General features: G+C 35.5%; 1 long non-coding RNA gene across 4 annotated transcripts; it reads left to right on the forward strand.

Annotated features, from left to right (window-relative positions):
* Positions 1-1052: 1052 nt before the first annotated feature.
* On the forward strand, positions 1053-6027 carry LOC114274883 (uncharacterized). 4 transcript variants are annotated; one of them, XR_014349617.1, is made up of 4 exons: positions 1053-1571; positions 1768-1800; positions 3859-3964; positions 4052-6027. It is a non-coding gene; the product is annotated as an uncharacterized LOC114274883 (long non-coding RNA). The 4 variants fall into 4 exon arrangements; XR_014349615.1 differs by having other exon boundaries at positions 1055-1800; XR_014349616.1 differs by lacking the exon at positions 1768-1800 and having other exon boundaries at positions 1059-1571.
* The last annotated feature ends 564 nt before the right edge of the window (positions 6028-6591 follow it).

A 6591-nucleotide genomic window follows, 5' to 3' on the forward strand; every position in this document is an offset into this window, starting at 1 on the left:
GGGCTATGTAGGAATGGCAACGGGGCGGGGTGGGGCCGGGGATCACACTCCCCGTCCCCGATCCCCGATTTGGAAAATCTCCCCGGCCCCGGCCCCGATCCCTGACGGGGAACCTACCACCATCCCCATCCCCGGCCCCAATGGGGATCGGGTTTCCCCGACCCCGAAGATTCCCCACCCTCCATCTGTTTCAACAACAACACAATCAACAATAACATCATTCATCATCATCCCCTATCAACAACATCCCAGATTCATCAACAGATCATAAAAAAAAAAAAAAATACAAACAGATCTGAGATCTGTCACACAGAGAGAGAGAGAGAGAGAGAGAGAGAGAGTGGACTATCGACGGAAATTGACAACGGAGGAGGCGATGGTGGATGAAGGAGGACGGTCGGCGTCGCCGACAGTGGCGATGGATGACGGAGGACGATCGGAGATTCGCAGGCGATGGGTGGCTGTGAGTGTGACGACGGAGGAAGACGATCAAAAGAGGAGAACGAGGAGGAGGAGGCGACGGCGGAGGATCGGCTTTCTCTCCCTCCCTCGGGCGGCGGAGGACCCTCCCTCCCTCTCTCCATTTTTCTCACGCCAACAGCCTCCCTCCCTCTCTATCAATTTTTCTGCCAACAGGAGCAAAGTGACTATGAGCAACATAAAGACACGCATATATTATATATATATACAGGGGCTAAATTGTAATTTTATTTCGGGGAGAATTGGGGCGGGGGGTCGGGGCGGGGATCGGGGCCGGGGACGAGCCGGGGACGGGCCTGGGAAACGTATCCCCGTCCCCGGCCCGAAAGTCATCGGGGATTCATTTTTAAATACCATCCCCGGCCCGTCGGGGGTATTTTTCGGGGAAAAACCGCTCAAATCGGGGTTGGGGTCGGGGATCCCCGTCGGGCCGGTTTTAAATTGCCATCCCTAGGGCTATGTCTTTAGGAGGTAAGATTTCCTTTCATTTTATTAATCTACTAAGAGCAATTTTGTAGGAAAAATTCTTTTGGCTGCTGCCCTTCACTACAAGAAAATAGTGATTTAGAGACTAATTACATTTAGTCTCTAAAAATCATCATTTAGGGACAAAAATAAATTTTAAAAGAAAATTATAAGAATACACCATATTTCTTTATGATAGGCCAAAAAAAATTATTTAGAGACTTTTAAGGACCAAGAAAATTAACGAGTACGTGCACTTAGATACTTGACCCGCATGTTTGAGGTAGATAAAAGCTGGAGACGAATTAGTTTGGTTGCTAAAGCTTGTCAAATAAGCAATATAAGAATTGATCTTCAGTAGGACTTTATCGATCTCAGCTGTTTCCTCTGTCTAGGACTCTGACTCAATCAATCTTTAACTTTGATCTATCTTTAGCTTCAGTTTGAATCGATCTTTGTGCCGCCTTATATCAAAATCGATCTTTACTTCAATCCGAATCCATCTTTGTACTGATCTTAGCTTCAATCGATCTTACCTATTGTAACTTTAATCTTAATCGATTAAGATCTCAGCTTCAATTTGAATCGATCGTTGAAGATCTGAGTTCTTTGGCTTTAATCGGAAGGTAAATCAATGATTTTCATGGTTGATGAGATCTTCTTCTTGATGCACAATTTTTTGAGATTTTCTATCATTTTTTTAGCTACACACACACACACACACACACATATTCTGAGATCTTATATCATTTATTCTTCATCTTGTTCAAATTTTTTTGCTGATATATGTAAGTTTGAGTAAATCGATTTGGTTTCCAACAGAGATCGTAGTAATTTGGATTCAATAGCGATTTGGTGAGTTTTCAAAATCTCTCTCTCTCTGCCCACAGACACAACATATATACATGTACATATCTATATATATACTCCTTTGTGTTTGTTCAAATTGCTTGAATTTGAAATTCTGTATTCCTCTGTATTCTATGTTTTTATTTTTATGCTAGAAATTGCTTGAATTCTATGCACCAATTTCATACACTCTTTCTCTTGGATATGAATTTATAAGCTTATATTAGAATGCAATAAGAGAAACAGCCTTGTATATACTAAACATAAAAGATACAAAGCATCTTTTGTTAGTGTTCTTTTTATTTTAATAAAAGCATCATTCATTAGTCACATATAGAACAATGAAAAATTAAGGGTAGAGTTATAATTCAAGCAAAAAATGTTGGCTTGTACATGAATAAAACCAGACTCACTTTACTTACAGATTCATTAGTACCAGACTACTTTATCATAAAACTTATAGGATAGATTCACAGATTTTCTGCTCCAAAAGTTTTTTGAAAAATAACCAAATGCCTATCAAAAGTAAAAAAAGACTCTATTCAACTCAACAAAGCCTTGTCCCCATTATTTGGTATCATCTAAATAATTCTTGTTTCAATTCTTTTTTGAAAAAGAACTGAATGTTAAGAGTTGAAAAAGAGCATGGAAAATTAAAATTTCATAGAAGGAATGGAAAACTATATTGAAATTATTACAACATAAGCAATGTGTATCGGAAAAGAGCTAGGAAGAAAGAAAAGAAAGCTGATGCAATGCTACTTTAGATAATCTAATGGCATGTTTGATTGGAAGGATTAGAGCATGGATTGGGATTATTAATCCGTGGGCCCAATTATCCTATGTTTGTTTTGATATTTTGTTTTAGGATTATCAATCCAATGGATAATTAATCCAACAAATTTGTAGGATTATTAGTAATGGGGTATAGGTAGGATTGTGAATACCACACTAATTTGATTAGATTATTAATACCTCACTATTAGTCTTGTGAAATCAAACATGACCTAAGAGTATAACTACGGGAAGGAGACAATATTACCATTATTATTATTGGTGTGTGTGGGTGAGGACATTCTATAACACCATGTAAGTTGGACGAACAGTAGCTGAATTTTCTATCATTTGCCCATTTATGCATTGGAAATCTTTTTCTGGTCCTAATGCTCTTTACAAATTATTAGTTAAGGCCCCGTTTGTTTTCAAAGGTAGAATGGAGGGAATTGATAGTGAGAGGATTAATAGTGAGGGGATTGTTAGTGACGGGATTGTTAGTGACGGGATTAAGTAAAATTGTGTTTGTTTTGATGATAGTTGTTAGTGTAGAAATTGTTAAATTATTTTTATAGAAAATAAATATAAAATAATAAAACAAATAAAAAAATACAAAAACATTAAACATTAATGTTCTAAAAAAAAATGCCCAACATGTAAAAAATTTTAGAAAAATAAAAATAAAATAAAAAATTTCCAGAAAAAAATAAAATAAATAAAATAATGATTTTTACTTAACAAAAAATATAAAAAATTAAACATTAATGTTAAAAAAAAAATGCCCGACATGTAAAAAATAAAATAAAAAATAAATAAAAATAAAATTTTTCTAGTCCGCCGGACTATTTTTCTAATACCAAGTCCTTGAGACCCATCCGAATCCCCTTAGGGAGATTGATCCTAATCCGGAGCTCACTATCAATCCCCTCCTCATCTCTCAAAACAAACACAATATTAGTAGGTCCCACCTCACTACCAATCCCAATCCCTTCTCTAACTCTCTGAACAAATGGGGCCTAAGGGAGATGCTGAGGTAGGCTTTTTACATTATTGGCATTGTGTCCTACAATGGTAAGCTTGACAGGGACTAAGCACATTTTCTAGCAACATTCATGATTTTATTCTGTTATGCAAAGTTCTATGTGTATACTATCTCAATATTTTTGCCTTCGTGTTATAGTAGTTTTTTTTCCAATTTTCATAATTGAGTGTTGGTGAGGAGCCCTCATTAAGGTCTAAAATGGTAGTAATCATGTAAAACTCATCCATTCAAATCCTCTCTGCCCCTAGATCGCATGCTGCTGCAATAAGGATTGCAGGAGAATTACGTGCCCTATTCTCTGTACACTTTTTGTATGGCAGTGCTTGAAAGTCAACTCGGTTTTGTATATCGCAGGTACGTGTGGAGGTACAAGATTTAATTATTCTTTCTCCAGTTTTAATTTCCTTTATATGAGTTGATATTTTAATTTTGCAATTGCAGGTTTATTACCGATTTCTGTCTAGTAGCTAAAATGGAGCTTTGGACCGTTGAAATCTCCAACTATAATTATCTTGTCTCCAATAGATAATTCCTACATTAGTTTATCCAATTGATTCCAAAACTGTCCTTTAATATATTCCTCAAATCATATTTGGTCGATACTCTCAAAACTGTTATGTTGGCTGATACCACGATCTAAGACCATTCTTCTAATGAAAACTTTCATGAGATGAGCATGCAGTACATGTAGTGCCTTCAAATTATCTTGTTTCCTACTCATTTAAATATTGAAACATAATTTCTCCTTCTTTTATTTTTACATTCGATACTGGCTCTTGAATACTTTTGACAGGGGATATGTTCAATCATGAAATACTTTCATGGCCAAGATCAGTCCAACTATTCATTCAAGCAAGTGAATGACAGATTTGTTGCATAGGCTGCACCATTGTCACCCTCTGGTACTGTTCTCATACTATATTCTGCTTTTTGTTTCTTTTTACTTTAGTTTTACCATTAGTTTTGCAAGTTTGGTAAAGTATGGCATTCTTTCAAGAACGGAAAGATATTCAGAGTTTCATACAACTGAATCGCCTATAAAATTCCATGAGGAAGAAATAAGGATTAGGTATGCCATGCCAAGTCGGGATCAACAATAAAACAAGGGAGAAATATCTACGAGAGAGATTTGCATTTATGTTGGCTTAAATTTAGTTTATTGATTAATTGTTTTAATGGGTACCAATATATTGTTACAAGAAAGCTAAGGCAGTTATGATGCTTTTACATCTGTCAGTCTAAGGTTTTAATAACCAACCGCTCTAGAAGCCTAACCTGTTAGAAAGTAGTGTAGCTTGTTATTTATATCATCACACCCCTTTAGTAAGTTGTGCAAGTAATTACTGGTTTCACTTGATCACATGACATTATAGCTGCATGACCTTCAACAGTAGCTCTGATGCATCATATCTGATTGTATTATTTGCAAATGGTTGTCTTTGTAGGATATCTTGTTCTTTGTCCAAGCAGGAACATGATGCTTTCATCCAAGAAACTTCAGCATTGTCATCCTCACGTAGTGATCTTGCTCCTTGGCTTTGGATCCGATCATTCTTTTCTTTCTACCTTCTTTGTTGTTACTTTCTTTTGTTTTCGTTTTATCTTCCTTTTGCGTTATTAGCTCATGGATTTGTATTAGCATATCATATAGTCAGTTTTATCTGTGTTAGTATTTTGGGTCTATTTCTTATCGAGATTATGATCATAGTTAGCAGCCAATGTTTCTAGTCACTCTCAAGTTTGCAATCAATGTTTCTAGTGACCTTCAGCAATTCGTAATATAAATCCCCTTGTTTTCAGTGCAATCCATAATTTCCTCAATATTTAGCACAAGAAGTGTCTGCTCCATCGATTTCAGTGAGGATCCATTGCGGCCCACATTGTCTCGTTATTTGCCTCGTTTTCCTTGGTTTATGTCAAGTTCTTCTTTAGCCATTCCTATAATTTTTAATAATTTTAGAATTATACATATCATTCATGGCTCTGTTAAGATTTGTTGTTATACATAAGGGGTTTTGTCTTGTTCTACTCCATGATGTTTATTTCCATTTTTTTATTTGTTACCTTCCCCAAGTAAGCATGTGAGATTTAGTTAACCAACTCCAAAATCCTATTTGTTCAGGATGATGAATAAATTACGGGCTCCTTTTATAGAGTATAGACCTTAATCTTGTTTGAGAATTTTCATCAACGTTGGATATCACAGCTTTCATCTTATTTTTTAATTGACTTTATTGTATTTTTCTAGAAGGATGATGATCATTATTCAGAATATGTCATTTCTAGCATTTGAATATCTAATGATTATGACATGGATGGTCCCTTATTTTATTTAATTGCGCCTTTTGATCATGTTTATTCTATGCCCTAGGTATATGGCATATATTATGGACACTAATGAAGAGGAGAGAGTTAAGGTATTTTTCGTGTCTAGTTTGGGTCACTTCTTCTCAAAGGAAAAGGAAAAACCAAAAAGGGTCAATTTAGAGACTATTGAGATCTTGAATTTTTGCTAATTTTTCATTATGACATTGCTTTTATGGGACCATTGAATTATCTTATTAATTTTGAAAATATTTTTTTGATTTTTTAAAATTTCTTGATCATTTCTTCATACCTTAAGATATATTTTTGCCTTTGAGCCGTTGGTTTTTGTATTTATGTGAAGTTTCCTTTGTCATGCAAACAAAAAATACAACAATGTTAGTCGCTCCAACTATTGCCACGACTTTAGGTGCCTTAACACATACATTGGGCACGCTCGTCCCTGTGATAGGAGCAAGTGGATTTGTTATAGCTGCAGCTGCAACTACTATAGGAATTGTTGTTGGTAGTTTTAGATAATCTCTTAATAGTTGTTGATATGTTTAGAAAGTTAGATATGCATAGTTTTGGATTGCTTAAACTTTTTATATAGTTTAGAACTTAAGGATATAGTTTTCGAATGTTTGGAATGTATAGACAATTGTTGAATGTTTATA

Source organism: Camellia sinensis, chromosome 13 (genome assembly GCF_055761805.1).
Source record: "Camellia sinensis isolate YWXY chromosome 13, ASM5576180v1, whole genome shotgun sequence".
Taxonomy (NCBI): domain Eukaryota; kingdom Viridiplantae; phylum Streptophyta; class Magnoliopsida; order Ericales; family Theaceae; genus Camellia; species Camellia sinensis.